At 48.8% G+C, this 19,905-nt stretch overlaps 1 protein-coding gene across 2 annotated transcripts in view; it reads right to left on the bottom strand.

The window, feature by feature from the left end:
* Positions 1-19,905, bottom strand: part of MAF (MAF bZIP transcription factor) — a 358,645-nt gene that overhangs the window by 129,519 nt on the left and 209,221 nt on the right. The gene's annotated exons all lie outside the window — the stretch shown is intronic.

Below are 19,905 nucleotides of genomic sequence, written 5' to 3'. Positions count from 1 at the left end.
TGTCCACAGGCCAGAGAGAGCTGTCGGCAGAGCCAGAGGGGCAGACCCACCCGCCCCCTTTCCTGCCTGGAGTGAACACGTCCGTCTGGCTTTTTGCAAGGCTGTCTCAGTGGATTTTCTGTTCTTGTTGTTGCTTTTTGTTTTTAACTGAAGTATAGTTGATTTACAGTGTTGTGTTAGTTTTAAGTATACAGCAAAGTGATTTAGTTAGACATATATATATATCTGCATTCTACATACAGCTATTCTATTTCAAATGCTTTTCCCTTATAGATTATTACAAGATATTGATTAAACTTTTCTGGGCTATATAGTAGATCCTTGTTCATTTCACGTACCGCAGTGTGTACATGTTAATCCCAAATTCCTAATTTATCCCCACCCACCCTGGCTTCTTCTCCCTTTGATAACTTTAAGTTTGTTTTCTATGTCTTTGGGTTGATTTCTGTTTTGTGAATAGTTGATTTAGATCTATTTTTTTTTTAAGATTCCACATATAAGTGATATCATATGACATTTGTCTTCCTCTGTCTGACTTGCCTCCCTTAGCAGGATAATCTCTAGGCTACACGCTGCTGCAAATGACTATTTCATTCTTTTTGTATGGCTGTCTCAGTGTTATCCTCATCATCAGTAGTGATGCTATTTTTCATCTAATCCGCTGACACCTACTTCTAAGGCACCCACTCTGCGCCAGGCGCGGTGCTTGGAGCTGCAAATATGCAGAGGACACAGCGGCTAAGGCGGCCTTCCTGGAATTGGCGTCCACACGGGGAGAGGAACAGCACAATCCATCAACCTCGACTGACTGGCTGTTGGGACCGGGTCATTCCCTGTGGTGGGGGCTGGCCTGGGAACCCACGAGATGCCCGCAGTACCCTCCCTCGAGCCGCGACAGCCGGAATCATCTCAAGACACCAGCTGTCCTCTGTCACACACAGCCAGGGCAGCCAGGTGACCACTGAGCTGGCGTTAGAAAGGAAGAAAGGCAGTCAAGGCCTATCAGGGTTAGCGGTGCAGGAATGGAGACACGCTCAGGCCCCTCTGGGTGACACATGCCCGCCATCAGGGCGGCGGGTCCCGGGGCCACACGTCTGGGAGCGTGACGAGCTCTGATCCGCTGGGGAACATGACGAGGACCCCGTGTGTGTGCTCCTGCCCCTCACGTCTCGTCGTTTGCCGTCAGTGGTTCACAGAAGCGGACACCTTTCAGGGCTCTGCACACAGCATCTTGACTCGATCACCTTGACTGAATGGTCTCTCCAGGAGTGATGGGACAAACAAATCTGTGACCCAGCAATTGTCATATTGTTGACACCCACATACGTGTAGGTTACCCTTCAGATGTTCCGCAGAGTCTCGAAAAAGTACACACGCTAACCATAACTGTAAGTGGAAATATTTTTTTTTTTCATTAGGCTTGAAAACAGATGGCTTGGTCTGTATCATTATTTGTGTCAGTTGCATCGATACTTTCCTGGGCTTAGAGACATGCATAAAGGGGCTGTCGTGAATGCAAATTTTGTGGTTGAGGCCATTTATATTAGCAAACTCCTGACTTTTCAATCAATAATCTTTCAAACGCCATCTGGATTATGTCTCTCTTTGGATTATTTATGAGAATTCTTTCTGCTACAAACAGGATGGCAGATTCGCCTGTCTTTGGCAACAGGTCTGCAAGTTTCTAAATGGCTTATTGACTTGGTCTTCTTCCCACCACCTCCCCCAGCACACGCTGTTTTTTTCCCTTCCTTTCTAGGTTGGTATAGTGACATGTAAGACAACCTCAGGGTGTGGTTCTGCCAGTAAAAAGAAGAAAACTGTACTTCCTTGGTGAAATCAATCTGAGGCTTGCATTTACAGGTCCCCTGAAAACTTTGCAATATTCATATGTGTTCACTAGACCCCGGCTCGGTGTCCCCTGCCCACCACAGGGGAATGGTACCCGTGACCTTGAGGATGCTTCTGAGGACTGATGGGAGAAATTCCCTGACACTCCTGTTAGAAAGAAGCTCGTGTTTGCTCAATGCCTTAACCACTCAGCTTCTCCAGGAGGGATGAACCATGCATCCTCTCTTTTCAACAACCCAGGAGGTAGGAATCCTAATACCTGTTTTGCAGGTGAGAGAACTGAAGCCGCAGGGCAGTTAAATAACTCACCCAAGGCTATGGGAATAGTCGTCTTGGCTGAGGGAGACCGAACCCGGGTCACGGACATCTTTCAGAGCCGTGCTCACCAAAGTGCCCTTCTGATACGAATCTCCCTGGGTCCAGGTTAGACATATCGTGCACTGTCCAGAGTACGTTTGATAGGTTTGATCGAGAAAAGGAGTGCTCTTCAAAGTTATGCTCATCGTTATCATCATTCACCATACACGACCAGGACAGGAGGTGACTGCAGTTCAAAAGGTAGAATTCTGTGTCCCATTCCAGACTGTTAGGCATGAGATACCTAATGGAGGGACTTGGACATGGTCTGTTTAGTAAGTCTCCCAGATGATACTCATCATTGCTGAGTGAAGCCTGAAGCATGGGTTGGCTACTTCAGAATCAGCTAGGAAGCTTATTAAAGTACTATTTGGGGGATCTGCTGCCCCTGTGTATTTAGACTTGGGAGTCTGGTCTGGGGCACAGAATTTTGCCTTCTCAACAAGGGTTTCTAATATTCTTGCTAAATGAAAGAGTCGTTATTATCAACAGAGACTGATTTTGAAAGGCAGCCTTCTGCTTTGTTATATATGGGGAGGAAGGGAAATCTTTATCTTACCTCTTTTTAAAAACAAGGTGTTACATTTTTTTGTGAAGAAATGAATCAAAAAGAAGGAACACTCTCTGCCCCTCCCTGGCCGTTGTGTGACTTTGGGGCAAATTCTTTACTTCTCTGTGCCCTATTTTACTCATGTTTACAACAGAAATAGCAACACGAATATCCAAGTTTAACTGGCTAACATATAACTGACTTAGAATCATGCTAAGTCTATAGGCAGAGCTCATTGAACAAAACCACCATGATGATTTTTACCTGTACTTGATTTTTCCCAACCTGCTTTGCAATTTTAGTCTTTTTTTCTCATTACATAGACGGATGCTATTGTTTAGTTGCTAAGCCATGTCTGACTCTTTTGTGACCCCATGCACTGTAGCCCACCAGGCTTCTCCGTCCATGGGATTTCCCAGGCAAGAATACTGGAGTGGGTTGCCATTTCCTTCTCCTGGGGATCTTCCCCACCCAGGGATGGAACCCATGTCTCCTGCATTGCAGGTGGCTTCTTCAACACTGAGCCCACATATCTATGTGGGAAGTCCACATAGATAGTATTTTATCTGATTACAATATAATATGTTTTCCAACTCTTAAACCACTATATGGCCACCTGACACTTGGCTACCTACGGTCACTCTGCTCAAAACCAATTTTGTGCAATTTTTCTTATTCCCTCTAACTTCATCCTAAAATGTAAAAGGCATAAGAACTTGCTAAAATAATGATGTGCTTGGGGAACACATGTACACCCATGGATTATTCATGTGAATGTATGGCAAAAACCACTACAATATTGTAAAGTAATTAGCTTCCAATTAAAATTAAAAATATTAAAAAAAAAGATTTTTGCTTATCTAATAATGCCTTTAGAAACATGGCATTTAAAATTAAATCAAAAGATTCTTGTTTCCCAATCAAAAATATATAAACTTTTACATTGTTATATATTTGCCTCTGTAACCTTTTGCAGAAATCCATTTGCGTTACTTTTATTAAAAATACTTATTAAACTAAAAAAAATAAATAAAATAATGATGTGCTGAAAAAGAGTAATAACTGGATTCTGAAACAGAAAAAGATGTCACTTAAAAGATTTCTTCAACATGCTTTATAATGACTGTATAATATGCCATTGGAATACTTCAGTTTTCCAATTGTGCACTGCTGGGTACTTAGGTAGCCTTGCTGTTTGGATACTATTATTATTCACTGATTTGCTTTAATTAGCTATGATAATGTTCTCAAAATAAAGTCAAAAGAATGACTTTGAATTTGGTAAATTTATTTCAGTTAGGATTAGAGCCTGAAAGATAAGTAAGTAACACATGCCCCGCACTGCTCTGACTCAGGACTCACCCTTTGTAACGCTCTCTTGCACCCCAATCAGTTCTAAGGAAAAACAGGGCCAAGAATTGGCTAAAATGAATACTTGCTCAACAGTAAAAAAAAAAATAATACTCTGAAAACAGAAAAAAATAGGTCACTCTTTGTTTAATGGCAAAGAGCTACAAAAAGTCTTTCTCTTTCATGTTGAAATCCAAGTAATTCCATCTGAGGCTTTAGTCTTCAAATTCAAGGAAGAAAGAGAGATTTTTTAAGCTGAGGATGGACTGTTTCTGTCTTATACTGTATGGTCAAAAAAAAAAAATTGTCACAGCAGATCTAAACTACACTAAAGAAGACGTGTGTCTTCTTCCTGCCTATGTGTATCCTAATACCCCATAGGAATAGTATCTACTTATAATACTACAGATTTATGATAGACAGAGCCCGAAAACAATGCCGTACATTTCTGATGTTTAAACACCCAAATCTCATACTTTTGCATAGTTTGCATCCTAGGGAGATTTGACAAATGATGCTCTTAGTACTTGACAAGATTTAACCTGCTGTCAAAATAATCCTGGTAGGTTTTTTTTTTTTTTTTTTTAACTCACAAATGAAATAACACCAATAGCAGGACTCGGTGGAGTCTTAGAGGCACTCCTGGATGAATTCAAACTCCGCCATGTGGCCCCTTTGTGACCTCGAGCAAGTTCTAACCCCAGCATCCGGTGTGGATCTGGCCTGAGAGGGGTCTCGACAGACAGTCCCTGCTATCGTCCCAAACTGGCCAGGTGACATCATTGGCTGAGCTACCCGCAGCAACGCGGAACCTCGGTGTGGAAGACGGGTCCTTGCAAAAGGATGCTCCCCTTCCATTTTGACCGCAGCCGCGCAGACGAGCATCTGGGTGTGCAGAAGTGAGTGTGGGGGGGGGGGGGTGTGCAGAGCCCCGGGGGCTCCGTCTGCCAGGGCTCTGCCTTCCAGTGAGCTCACCCCCGTCCTCCCCCAACGGGCCACTAACGGCGGAGCCGGAGATGCTGTGGAGCCGGAGATGCTGTTCATCACATTTGCATGGCACGTGAGAGTTGACGGAGAGCATCAGCTCCGAGCCCAGAGCGAAGCGGTCCCCTGGATCCCTTTTAATGGGCATCAGTGACTTTTGTCCTTGCACGGCTGGAGTACATCTTCCCTGACACTGCTCCCAGCCCTCCCTATTATCGAGAAAAGTTCTGGCGCTTCACACGCACCAAGCAGGGAACAAAAGCGGCAGGGGAAGTGTCAGAGAGACATCTGAGCTGGGTTTAAAAATGATATGCTGGCAGCCAGCTCTTCTGGGCTAGGGACAGGCTGGCCATTAGCAAGGTCCTCGGAGGTTGCATTAGCAGGCAAAATGCCGGCTCTGCTTGCCTGTGTCCCGGGTCCCCGAAGCTCCCCAGCCAGGAGCTTGGGGATCTCCTCTCTTAACTTTCTATCTGCTGCTCCCAAGCGGGTCACCACCATCCACCGGCGAACAACGGTTCCCGTATCCCGGCCAAAAACCGCAGGTCAAACGTAATCACCCTTTTCTTTTACGCTGGAGCAAGAAGCCGTCTGTAGAGATGTGTGATTTTTAAGTTAGGAAATGAGGGTGAACCCCCTCTTTCTTCCCTTTTCAGATTGTCCTTTCAAGGATGTCTCTATTTGCATAGTTCGAGCCTCTTCCTCTCCACGGCACCAACATTAGCGTGACCTTTTCCTGCTAATTGGAAAAATCTTACGGAAATAAACCCTGTCAGAAAATGAGAAGTGACTCCCCCTCTGGATGGCCAAACGACCTCAGAGGGGGAAAGAAGTTCTGAATTCCTGTTCCTTTTGCACACACTGCAAAATCTTTATGACTTCGGAGAGCCCTGAAGCTCGGTAATGCCCCTCCAGTGCAAAGCGGAGTAAATAAATTTCTTCTTATGACCACTTTGGAGAAACACACAAGCAGATTTACTCAGCAGGGATAGATAGTGGACAGGATAATGAAGAGAGAATAAGAATATGATCGGGCTTTACAGCCTCTTCTGTCTCTTTAAAGGGTTTTAATCCTTCAGAAACAGGATACCGGGTCCATTGCCTTAAAGATACAGTATCCCTTCTGGGACGAGCTGTGTTATAAAAAGCTAAGATGTAACATCTATCTCGCAATATTGATTGGCACTTTAGTGTGATAAAAGGGGTTGAACCTGAAGGGGAAAAAGGCAAAAAAAAGGTAAGCGGGAATTACTCTTTGAAGAATTCAAAGTGTCCCGATATTATCGGGCCAAACTTGAATGACGAAGAAACAAAAGCGACCACCGGGGCTGGGACAGTCATCGGCGGAATTGGATGACGGGCGGGTTTCAGGGACAACTGATTCACCTCCGCCAGGAAATGACTGTTGTTTTAAAAGCAAGTCTGATGGTTCTGATGGGACGTTCTGATGATGCTCACGCTGACCCCAAATGAGTCAGGTCAGATGTTCTGATCCGCAGCCGCTGGCCCAAAGGGCAAGGACCTGCCTCTCGAGAGATGAGGAGAGTGTGCCAGCCGGTTCGCCTCGAGCCCCAGACTCACTGCAGTCAATTTTGGGAACACTCCTGTACATTCCCCCCAGTGTAGATAAACCATCGCTCTTGCTTCTGGCGTCATCGTCGGCTCCTTTTCATGCAAATCAGGACACCTAAGCTGCACTGAGGGGCTTCCCACGTGGCTCACCGGTAAAGAATCTGCCTGCCAATGCAGGAGCCGCAGGTTCAATCCCTGGGTTGGGAAGATCCCCTGGAGAAGGAAGTGGCAACCCACTCCAGTGTTCTTGCCTGGGAGATCCCATGGGCAGAGGAGCTACAGTCCATGAGGTCACAAACAGTCAGACACGACCTAGGCTACTGAACAACACTGAGCTCTTACTACGCATCAGGTCGTCTCCCTTAGTCCTCATGATAATTGCAGTGGCAAGGTTACTGACCCCAGCTCGCAGACCAGCAAAAGGGGGCTCAGAGAGGTCGTGCGTCTTGTCCATAGATTCTGAGCCAGGTCTGCCTGAATCTGAAACGCACACTCACCACCACCACCCCCCATCATGCCCAGACCAGGCTCCTAACAGGGACCCGAGGCTGTGACTCCCCCGACATGCTCCTTCCTTGCACAAGGCCCATCGTCTCTGATTTACTCCATGTCGCCCACACGGTAGGGTGTTGAGCCCGATGCCCGCAGCGTGCCCCTCCCATCTGGGTGTGACAACCCCAAGTGTTTTCCAGCATTGCCACATGCTGGGGTGTAGCGTACAAAGATGTTGGAAACCACTGAAATACGGAATAAGATGAGATGCCAGTATAAAGATGCAGTGTCTACAATGTGGGGCATGAAGGTACGTCATTACTGTAATTCAGTGTATGGAACCCTCGCCCTGTAACTAACATCAAGGGCAAGAGACGGAGAGAGAAGAGGAAGCAGATACCAGGCTCCTCTGACTCCACGTAACAAATCTAAGGGGGAGGCAGCGAGCTCTGAGTGGAAACGGTAAGATGCGCAAATTCTTAGAGACATTCTTCAAAGTGTGTTGAGGTTATGAGCCTGGCCGCGTTGTGTGCATAACTGCTACCCACACACTTGATGGCACGACTCTTATTACAGAAAGTGACCCCACGCTCATGAAGCTGGAGCTGAGATGACGGGAGGGGGGCTTGTCTGCTTAGGGACAGGATGCACTGGGATGTATCAGCTCCGCCAGGAGAACTGCAGCCTCTATGTTGAGTGCCACCCCCACCAAGGGCTCTGTAAGCTGGGCCCTTATTTCTCTCCCTTTTCCAGACGGGGCACTGAGGTTCTAGGAGGTGAGGATCTCAGCTGAGATCATCTAGTCTGTGGTAGAGCCAGGATGGAAATGAAAATCTTTCAAAGGATGGTCCTACCACCCTGGGCCTCCAAAGGGAAAGAGAAGTTGGCCCCCAACTCTTTATTTCTCACATCTCTCATGGATGGGAGTGACCATTCATCCATGTTCTCAGCCACTCTTCAGTTTTCTAGACCCATGAGGTCCGGGAAAGCTGGAGGATCCTTGTACACCTCGTAGGGTGCCGTGGCCTACAAGAAGCCCAGGGAGGCGTGCGGGTGTGGAGATGCACACAGATCATCTAATGGCAAGGTAGAGGGTGCAGGGCAGGCATGCAAGAGGAGCTTGTGGGCAAAAGAGATGGGGCAGGGGTCCCGGATACATGTGCGTGTCAACAACGGGTGCAAGGTGATGGTCACAGGTGCAAAATGGCACCTTCTTGGCCAAGGTGGGGGGTGGGAGCGGTTCAGGGATATTTCCCAGGAGAGGAAATGCCAACTGAGTGTTGAAGCAGAAAAAGCCCTGAGGTTCCAAAGAGAGGAGCAGAGAAGGTGTGGCCGGCACACAGGACCAGCGGGAGCAAAGGGCAGGTTTGGGAAGAGAGGCGGGACTGATGAGCACCCCGATCGCTGACTTCTCTTGCAGGAGTGAAAGGGGCTGGGCAGCGGGCGGGAAGGCCGCATCGCCCCCGTCTGCGCCCATCTGTCCCAGCAAAGACGGTCCTTGGAAACAGCCAGGGTCTCACTGGTGTGTTTTCATCAGGTCTTTTCCACTTTTGAGTGGGATTTCTACGCCATCCCAGCACCTAGGCCCACGGGAAAGACAAAGCTGTCTCAAAAGTAAGAGGAGTTAAATTTCTTCAAAGGGGCGAGGGACAAAAAAAGTGGGGGGAACCCTACAAAATAAGCCATGTGTATAAAAAATTCAGAAAGTGTCAGATCTGAGAAAAGAAAAAAATAAAGACAAAAAAAGACCGAACTAACAGTGGGAGAGAGAACCCAGGCACTGACAGAGGTCTGGGGAAAGAGGGGGAAAAATCCTGTTTGGGATACCATCAGAAATGGTTTCAAAACATTTTAAAACCAAAGTTGGCTCAAATATAAAAGATTTCTCCTCTCTTGATAAGATTACCTTTCCCCCCTTCAACCATTTCAACAGTGCTAAAATAATCTTGACTTTAGGACAGTTAATCCAAAGTCTGTCTTCTTGAAGGATCCTTATTAAAACTCCTGCAGGCGCTGGTGGTGCTTGGAGCTGTCTCCCCAATATTTCACAAGCTTTCCTCCTGGAACACTCATCCCACGTTCTGAAAATAGAATCTGATCTCTGGCTTGAGTAGCTGATGGGCAGGGCGCTGAACTGTGGGCATGAAGGAGGTGGGGGATACCTAGCCAAGGCCCCACTAGGGCTGGGATCGGGGTGTCCCCGGAGATGAAGCAAAGGGGTGACAGGAGGGTACATGCCCAACCATTACTCTCCTGGCCTCTCAGTTCTTTCAAACGCTCAGAAGCCTCCACATTTAAGGGAGTCTTGTCCCAGTGGGACAAGCAGAACCCAGTGGAGTCCAGTGAGAACCCCAGGAGACAGAGAGGGGTAGTTCTGGATCCTTCCAGGGCTGGGGGACTCTGACACCACAGGGTAGAGAGAGAAGAGTGCCTGGCGTTCGGTGCTGGAGGACCTGAGTTGGGGCCACGGATCCACCATCCCGTCTGATGCCTCCTCCGTGAACTAAGTCCTATCTCCTCGTCATTTCCATGGTTAAAGGAGAAAAGCACCCAGTAGGGGACGCAAATATGATTTGTCTTAATCCAAACTGAAGTTGTTTCTAGCTTCCAAGAGGAAGCAGTTGGAAAAAGCATGCCCAAGATTTTCATTATCACTCCTGTCACCGTCCACTCTGGAATGTGGTGGGAGAGATGCAGCTCAGAGCAGTCAAGCACCCTGCCTCCATCAAAGTGCCGATGGGGGGCTGGGGGCACCCTGCCTCCGTCAAAGTGCCGATGGGGGGCTGGGGGCACCCTGCCTCTGTCAGTGCTGATGGGGGGCTGGGGGCGGCGGCGGGGGAGACGGGAATGGGAGGGGCCCCGAGCAGTTAGTCCTCTGTTCACATTCCCAGAGAGGGAGAGGTTTTGCATTGAAATGACATGGGTTTCCAAGAAGGACCCCAGGAAACTAGCTTCTTACTATTCTTCCCCACAGCTCCTGTTTCGAGGGAATTCTCCACACCCTGTTTCCTTCTCCTTGAAGCTACATCTCCCCACACATATTTATACACAAGCACATACATATAGAACACAAACACTTACACACACACAGGCAGGCATGCACACACATACCGTTGCATGCACCCTCATATGGGCTCCCTGGCCGCTCAGATGGTAAAGAATCTGCCTGCAATGCGGGAGACCTGGGTCGGGAAGACCCCCTAGAGGAGGGCATGGCAACCCACTCCAGTGTTCTTGCCTGGAGCATCCTCATGGACAGAGGAGCCTGGCGGGCTACACTCCATGGGGTCCCAAAGAGTTGGACATGACTGAGTGATTTTCAACTTCAACATATGCGTTTATCTACATACTCACACATATGTACACATACATACGCACGCACACACACATGCACGGTCACTGTACTCACCAATGCCGGAATCCACAGTTACACACAACACACTCGCCCATGCACACTAGCTCACATATCTTCACACATGCACGCACAGCCAATGCCACAACTTATGGCGTGTCTCCAGATCCCCATTCTCCATGCAAGCTCCCCAGTTCACCTGAACAGGAGGAAATCCTTAGACCACACCCTCATCTATTCAGATGCCTGACCCAGCCTGACCGCTTGCCTGGTTTTGTTGAAGCTGATGCCACTGGCCTTTCTGGGAGTACGTCTTTCACTAGCTCTTCAGCCATGGAACCTTCATAACTTCGCATTAAGGGCACCCGAGGCTTGTTCCCTGCCTCTCCAACCCTCAGCCTCGGGGCTCACATTTCTGCCACTGGGGGCCACATTCCCCACGGCATCACTCCTCCACGTCTCCGGATTTGTGTTTCCGCCTCTTCCTTGTCCACCTGGCAAGCTACATCTTGTTCCAGCACCACTGGCTGGACAGTCACTCCCTGAGTGCCTCCCGCGTGCCAGATGCTGCGCTGGGTGTAGGCGTGTGGAGGGGGAGATGGAGAGAGCTGACACACAGCCACCCCTGTCCTGAGACTCACATCTCTTCGGCTTCAAACATCGCTTCTTCTCAGAAGCCCCCCATGATGGTTTCTTTCCCTGCCCAAGTAAAGGCGGTCACATCTTTTTAAGGGTTCTTGTTATCTCCACAACTACAAACCAGCTCATGCTTTTCACCCCTGACTCCGGTGCTTCTCCAGTGTTCCCTGCATGCCAAAGGCAGCTCCACCAGCCAAGTGCACAAGGCGACCCCTGGGAGACACTCTTGATCCCTCCCTTTCCTCCTTTACCTCCAATCACCACCAGCCCTAAGCTTGTCACCTCCTAAGTTTCCATCATATTCACCCTTCTCTCCATCTCCATCATCCTAATCTGAGCCACCGTCATCTCCTGCCTGGACTGTTGCAGTAGACTCTTAATCATTTACCCCGGTCTTCTGTGGTCCAAGCTTCTCAGAGTGGCCAGGGCAATTGTTTGAATTTTTAATGTGATATTTAAAATAAATAAAATTATTAACATGATAGATTGGTCTATGTGCCCTTAAGTGCTTCTCCTGCCCCCACTTCTGTCATCCACACGCCTGGCTTCCCGTGGCTCTGATGTTAAACACCAAGACCACTTTCTACCTCGGTGGCCTTGATCCGCACCACGCACCCTCTCACTCCTTGCAGAGCCTTTGCTCGAGCTGTTCCCTCTGCTTGGAACACGCCCTTTCCCCTGTGGATAACCCCTGCTTTCTAACCCTTCTCAGTTTAATGATTACCTTGCAGGGAAGCCTTCCTGAACCTCGGGACTTCATCATCCCGCCCTCATAAAAGTCGTGACTGCAGGATTTCTTCTCAAGGCCACATCCCAGGGTTCCTGGGCCCTGGGCACCCCAGCATCTGTCAGTCCCTTTCTCCACTGACAAATACTTAAAAATAGATTTAAAATTGGTGTCCAGGTAAATGTCATCCAGACTGGGTTCATGATTACATACTCATCAGACTCATTTCTTCTTGCTTTGAAAAGAAACTAAAATCAAAACAGGAAGTCATGGGGACTTCCCTGGTGGTCCAGTAGTTAGGAATCTGCCTGACTTTGTGGGGGTCATAGATTGAACCCCAACTCAACACAACTAGAGAAAGCCTGCACAGAGCAACCAAGACCCAGGCCAGCCAAAAAAAAAAAAAAAAAATTTTTTTTTTTTAAATAGTTAAAACAGAAACACACCGGAAACATTTTCATGGGCCTCTACAAGTCTCATGGGCATGGGCCCCTCTGGTCTCTGATAGACACGTCAGCCCTGCCGGGCCACCCTTCAGAGCACTTGTGTGGGTGAACGCTTACCGTAAGGGGCATGGTCTTCCTAATGGACAGCAGTCTCTGTTTCTGAGCCCCAGGAGGACAGGGATCACATCTGTCATCTGCACTGGCTCCCCAGCAACGAGGGGCCCACAGGTGTGAACTCAGGAAATATCTGCCAAGTGGGTGAAGAGTGAAGATGGATGGGCTTTCCCCTCTCCCAGATGCTGAGCGGCAAGCAGGCAGGGGAACAGTCTCTCCTCGGGTCTGACAAGTGCCACCTGCAGGGAGATGGAGGGCTCTCCCTCCCCGAGAAGCTCCGCTGGCCGCGGCGGGGTCAGCATCCCCAGCTGCTCTATGGCTAGCGTGCTCTGGGCGAGGGTGTCTGAGCAGGACACGTGGTCTGAGGACAGAAAAACCGGCCCTGCTCCTGGATGCCACACGCAGGGATTCAAATGGCCAATTTGCAGGCAGTATTACCTCTGCACCAATGACACCTCTCAGGTGTGTGGCAGGAACCCGAGGTGGCCATTCCAGGGCACGGCCCCCGCCCATGGGGAAGGGGCCACAGGACCCGGGCCCAGGAGCCCCGTCCACCGCAGCTTAACTGCCTGCCTTTCCACCCCCCATGTGATGAGAGCTGGGCTTCTAGAGGAGAAGGAGCCTGCCTGCCTGCTTGAACCCCAGGTGCTCGGGGTGATGTGGGGGAGGTGCTTTCGGGGTTGCCCCCCTCCTGGCAGGCTGCAGGGGGACACGCATCAGGATCAGCCCCTGTTCCCACAGGCTGGGGTGCCGGGCTCATCATTTGGAGCTTCAACTGTCTTCAAGGTCAAGCTTCAAGAACATGACAGGAGCTTGACCCTCGACCCCTCCCTGCTCACTGCTTCCAAGCTGGGATTATTTTTAATTTCGATGACGTTCATTGGGGAGAAGGCGGCCCAACAGAGCCACACGATCCCATGCCACGCCAAGGCTCCTGGCTGGGGCCTGGATCTCAGGAGGCAGCCCAGAGAGAGGGGTGCTGGGGTCACACAAACCCCACCTCAACCGGCGTGCGTACAACCTGGACAGCACACTTAACTTTTCGGCAAAAACGAAAGGAGACAACGTGGATGGAGGGTGTGTGGAAGCCTGGCACCCAGCAGCAGTAAATGCTACTTAACTTTCGGGGGGTGGCTCTGCCGTGAAATAAGAGTGCCTCTCCAGTGACAAAGCCCAGGTCAGCTCCTCGAGTCTCAGATTTGCTCTGGAACCCAATTCCGGGGGGTTCTAAGATCCAGGAAGCCCAGGAAGCAGTCACCAGCCTGGCCATTGCCAGCACCACTCAGAGGCTGCTGTGCAGCCAGGCAGGGTGGATTTTCTCGGCAAGACTGGTCACTGCCGGTGAGCACCAAGACAGCCCACCTCCAGCTTCTGAAGGCTTTGATAACACACCCTTGGCGAGGGAAGCCTGAATAAAGCAGAATCGAGGCAGGAGGGGGGCAGTGCTCTGGGCCCACACGGGGCCCTGAAACCCGGCAGGGAGAGGGAGCCAGGCACGTTCAGAGTCTGGAACGAGGAACAAGCCCCCGGTTCCCCGATCCTTCTCCCTCCAAACCTCGTCCTGCACACACATCATTCCACCCACATGCTGCCCCCCACTGCCCTAGAAACAGGAGACCGTGTGCACTCCTAAACCAGGTCATCTTGCTGCCCTACACCCCAAAGGGCGCACTGCTGAATCTGCATGAGAGCGCAGGAAGTGATGGTGGTATCAGCCCGAGTAGCTGGCAGACGGGGGGGTTGCTACTAGTGACTTAACAGGAAGTTCTGAGGCCCACCGAGAAGTGTCCTTGATATGACGCCAGCGTTTTGAGGTCATCCCTGGCTGAGGAATCTTACAGAAGAGAGGACAGTCTGGTTCACCACCCTCTAAGTTCATCAGACCCTCCACTTGACTACCTGGCGCTCAGCCTCCTGAGCTCACAAGAGGGGAGATCTGGGGAGACAAAACCAGTCCCCATCCTTGGCCTTAGGATGCATCCAGCCCAGGGGGAGGCGGGATTCAGACAGCAACAGAAAAAACCACCCAGACCAACCCTGAACTGTTCTTGGGATGAGAGCTCCAGAGCCAGCCGACACCAGCATCCCTGGTGTCCAGTGAGACACTCAGGAATGACTCCAGAAATAGGTGACTGGGTGCTGGCGGATCTAAGAACGGTCCACACCGGGGACAGCTTGGGGGTAGAAGGACTGTGGCCCGCAGAAGCCCTGGATGGTGGGCTGCCATCTGAGGATAGGGGAAGGCTGCTACTGACAGGGGAGGGAACGGGAGTGTTGCTCCGAGTGTGAGCAGAAGGGAGAAGACGGGGTGGCGGGTGGAAGGGGGCGGGGGTGACTCTGAGTTCACACCAGGATCTTCTGATTCCTGACTCCCAGGACGGCTGCCTGGGACAGAGCCACACCTGAAGACCGGTCTGGTGTCTCTTCTGCCTCTGTCGGCACCCTGGCCCCATGCTTGTGATGAGCTCCGGTGAGAAGGGCGGTCCACATATTTAGACTGCTCATCCCATCCTTTGGAACTTCTTCGCATCTTGCATCAACGTCCCTCCGTCAACTTTCCTGGGAATCCCACCTAACCGTGACTCCCAAATGTCCCCAGGCGGTGCCCTTCTGGGATCGGTTGGGACATGGAAATGGCGAAAAGCGTGGGCTCTGGAGGAAGACGAACACAAGATCAACCCTGGGCCTCAGCACTGGTGAGGTACGAACGGCTTCCCTGAGTCTGTTCTCCTCTGCAACAAGGGGGCGGGCAGGAGCGGCTGACACCTCCTGCTGGGACTTTGCGAGGCAGGAGGTGAGATCACGGTGGACACCCACAGGCTCTGGGGGGAAATGATCTACTTTCATTTTTTTTTTTTCTGAAAGAGCAATGAACTGATTTGACCAGATTCTTTGTCTTTTGCAGCCAGCAGCTTGGGGGTCGAGCTGACCCAACACTGGATGATCAGAACAGGGCAAGTTTTGCCTTTTCTGTTTGTTCTACAGGTGCTGTGGGCGTTTCTATCAAATCGCAGAAAGGGGGCAAAGCCGGCTTTAAGGAAGCATGGATGGAGGAGGATTCGGACTCCCCCGGGGAGGGGATCGTGGCCAGCCCAGCATGGAGGGGTCTGGATCGTCCACCTGCCCTCTAACCAGATGGCTCAGGCCAGGAGCTGACTGTGCGGACCTCTTTCAGTGTCCACGGTCAGTGACTTCACAGGGTGAGCCTGAAATTAGCCACGCTGGGAGCATTTACACCACAGAAATAGGCCAAAGCTCCCCACGAGGGCCCCTGCACCCACCCAGACCTTGTGAGGGAACACTGTCCAGCCCAGCCCTGCCATCAACGCTAGGAAAACAAAGGGCCAGATCACATGCTCCACCTTCAAAAACTTTTGCGTTGTCAAGGAAAAAGAAATCAGTGCTGCTTATGATTCGTCAGACTCTAGAGCAGCTTTTGTCTCGTGTGGCTACAAAGAAAAGAGCTTTCTGGCTGCATTTGCACCAAGGACCTGTGTCTCTCTCTGTTGTCTGTTCATTCGAGAAGCACATGATGCCTTCCCTGGTATTCACTTAACCTTAAATCGCCAGCATCCTGGGAGTGTACTTGGAACCAGCCCCTTCTCGGGGTGTACCCAGGATGGAGGTGGGATGTGCCCGTGACCAGGAACAGGAGCATCTCTGAAGCCAGGAGCCCGGGTTGGAGTCTCTCCATAATCTACCATTTCCTTATAGGGACTGGAGGCGTCCGGGCATGGTGCTGAAGTTTGATTAGTAATAAGAACATAGCAGCTTAACCTCTAACATTTAGCACTCTCCCCCGATCGAATTACTGATCTCTATCTGGGCTAGCCTCACTAGTGGCTGCCTGGGAACATTACACCTCTCTAAAAGCCGTCTGTCTCTGTCACCACCTTTGCACAATGGAGCCCACAGCTATTTTTAAAGGACTGTGTCACCTTTCAAGAGAAATTGTGTCAGCTCAGAAGATTGACTTTTTATTTAATGAATTTTTTTTTGAATCCCTCATAAGTAGACATTATTTAGATTTTTAATTTCAGGGAGACTATGGAAGAATCAAGAAAAAGAAAATCATCACCAAATGTCTGTGTTGTCTGTGGACAGGGAAGGAATGATATGGAAGGGACATTTGTCCTGGAACTATGGGGTGGCAAGCCTTTGGTAGGATTAAACCAAATAATCACTGTTTTGTTTCATCCTGTCCAAAATCCTGCAAGATAAGGCAGACTAGTCCAATGAAATGGTGGACCCAATAACATCCCCTGGGTTTATAATCCTGGCTGGACTTGGAGATGACTTTCTAGCTGTGACGCTATGCTTCAGTTTTCTCATCTTTGAAATGGTGATGTTAAAGTGCTTAAAGTCGTTGTCAAGAGACTGAGAGAATTCAGAGAGTTAATCCAAGTTGAGTATTTAGCTGAGTGCCTTGATCACAGTGAGCGGCCCATACGTTTTGGGCTTGTTATGGAGGGTAGGGTCCACTGACTACTTTTTAGGCTATTTTTTTTAACTAAAACTCTTGCTCCTATGAATTTTCACCGAAACCTTGCCACATGAGGATTTTCACTTTCCAGAGGAAGAGATGACTGTGCTTGACTCAATGTATTTTTTTGTTGTTGTTGTTAGGAGGGTTAAATTAAGATCCTTCAAGTGTCTGGCTTGGCACCCAGCACGTGGGAAGTCCTCAGCACACGATAGCTATTTATGACTCATCCTTAAGAGATAGTCTTATCACGAGGAAATCAGGATTTAGAAAAGTTTTGGGTGAACTCTGTACATATAAGACAGCTTGGCTGGGTGGAGACACAATGTTCCCAGAAGACATGTCAAAGGCAGATGAGATGGTCAAGTTAAATGCAGTGAGTAAGACTAGAAACACCACTGATAAGGTTCTGGACTGTGTGCCCTTAAGTTCTCCTCCTTAAAGAAAAAGTGAAACTATCATTCAAAAAGATCCATGTACCCCTGTGTTTATAGCAGGTCTATTCACAACACCCGAGACTCTGAAACGACCTAAATGCCCATTGACAGATGAATGGATAAAGGAGATGTGGTATGTATAAACAAAGGAATACTATTCAGCCATAAAAAGAATGAACTAATGCTATTTGCAGAAATGGATGGACCCAGGGATTAGCATACTAAGTGAAGTAAGTCAGAAAGAGAAAGACAAATGCTATATGACATCACTTATATGTGGAATCTAAAATACGATACAAATGAGCCTGTCTATGAACAGAAACGGACTCACGTGCATGGAGTACAGGCTTGAGGTTACCATGGGAGACAGGTTCGGGGGAGAGATGGAGTGAGAGGTTGGGGTTAACAGGTGTAAGCTTTTATATACAGAACAGATAAGCAGCCAGGTCCTCCTCTGTAGCACAGGAGCTATGTTCAACCCTTCCTTTCCGTAAGGGTTTAAACCTTTATGGGGTTTAAAGAACACTCAAAAAAGAAATGTATATTTATGTATAATGGAATCACTCTGCAGTATGGCAGTAGCTAATACAACACTATAAATCAACTGTACTTCAGTAAAGAAAAAAACAATAGCTTAAAGAAACAGTGAAACTGCAAGCTCCCCAGGACACAGTACAGGGTGTGGTATCCACCAGGGACCATGCACGTCTCCATCACAGCCTTGCTCTTACAGGAGAGGTCAGTGAAAGGGCGTTTTGCCTGTGAATGCTTTACGTGAAAGCACAGGATTTCTTATATACTCATGTAGCAGATTTTATGACTGCCGGCTTTAACCATCATGTGCGAGAATCATCCAATGACGAATCCTGCTAAGCCATGCAGGGGGACCTTGCGTTCTTGTAAACCCATTCCATCTTCAAGAACTGCCCCCATATCTTCCATTAATGCCCAATTTGGGTCCCTTCATGCAGGGCAGAAGAGGAGCCAAGTTGAGCTTACCTGAGTCCCTATTAACTTAAAAGTCACTTAGGAAGTTCCTGACTCCAGAAAAGATGTTATGGAGGCCAAGATCAATGTGCATGAAAGGGGTGGGGGGCCCTGCCCTCGAGGATGCCTCAGCTCAACAAGGAGACGTACGACAATAATTATAATACAGTGAGGTTGGTACTTGAAAGGTCTGATAATGTCTGTGGGAGCATGGAGGAAGGGCTAGCTCTGCCTGGAGAGCTGGGGGCCAGAGATGGGCTGTCCAGGGTGATGAGATGCTCCCTAGATGGAAAGGAATCTGAACTGGGGAATAGAAAGGCTGGAAGCCGAGTGAAAGGTGCTGGGGGATGGCAGGCCATCCAGTCTGGTTCCCTGGACCACCTCTCCTGCTGACAGCTGGACTTCCAGAGTCTAGCATGGTATCCAGGATGCGGAGCACCTCAGCAGAGACCTATTAAAGGGAAAAAACTAGTTGAGTGGGCTCTTCATGACACTTTGAGATTAGGAGTCCTGGCTCTCCTTTTAGAAATGCTACAAGCTTTGAGTCTACTGCAGTTTTCTTTTCTTTTTTTTTTTTTTTATTGGTGGGAAAGGGTGACAATCACAGCTGGGTTCACTCGTTTGTCTGTGGGTTATTTGGGAGCTGGCTGATGGAGGTGACAAGTGTCTCTATTTCCCCATCTTCACAAAAACACCATCCTAACCCAGGGACTAGTTATCTCATAGAGAAGTTTCTTACAACCATGCAAATTTGGATGAAGTTCATGTTCCTTTAAAGTTACTCTGCGGCCACTGTTTCCAAGCAAGATTTTTTCTAAACCCATGTGTTTCAGGACAACGCATGGACTCGGTTAAGGACTGGTTAGTCTGTGCAGACTTGACCTACTGGGAGCAAATGACTCTTTCAATAACTGTGATTTGACCAGTTCTACCCAAGTCAACTTTTTTTTTTAAATGATGCACCTACTTCCACCAACAAATGTTTAACTTTGAGATCTTCTTTCACCCTGGTTTCTCTGTAAATCGACTGAAGGTGCTATCATCTTTTCCTTTAGCAAAAATAAGTATTTGTTTACTGTTGCCGAGAACACCCCTGGTTTACCAGCTGTCACTCTCCTGGTGACAAGCTTTTCCCAAGCCTGGGAATAGTGTCAGGACATTAGTAACTTCCAGGAAGGTGGACTTAATTCAGCTGGAAGAGAATCAGCCTTTGAAAAATAACTGCATGGTACCAAATGTCTTTCAGAAACTTAGGTGGAAATTAGGAGCTGAAAGTATAGGCAGGGTAAGGCCAGATTGCATGTTCAGATCTCAAGTTGACCTTTTATCGGCTTTTGTGACCTTTTGTAAGTCTTAGAAACTTTCTAAGTCCTAGTTCCTTTAGCAGTGAAAGTGGATAGATAATAATAATATTAATGTGAAATTAACACATTTGGAGTTTTCCTGAACTTTTAGACATGCGGTGATATTGTCCCTTCCTGTGCCCTAAAATTAGGTGCAGCCACAGGACTTACTTTGATAGAAGCCCAGATGAAATATAAGCCAAGATGAAGTCCATGTGCCTGTG

This window comes from Odocoileus virginianus, chromosome 20 (assembly GCF_023699985.2).
Source record: "Odocoileus virginianus isolate 20LAN1187 ecotype Illinois chromosome 20, Ovbor_1.2, whole genome shotgun sequence".
Taxonomy (NCBI): Eukaryota; Metazoa; Chordata; class Mammalia; order Artiodactyla; family Cervidae; genus Odocoileus; species Odocoileus virginianus.
The sequence above is the reverse complement of the archived record's forward strand: the minus strand, read 5'-3'. Positions and strand labels throughout refer to the sequence as shown.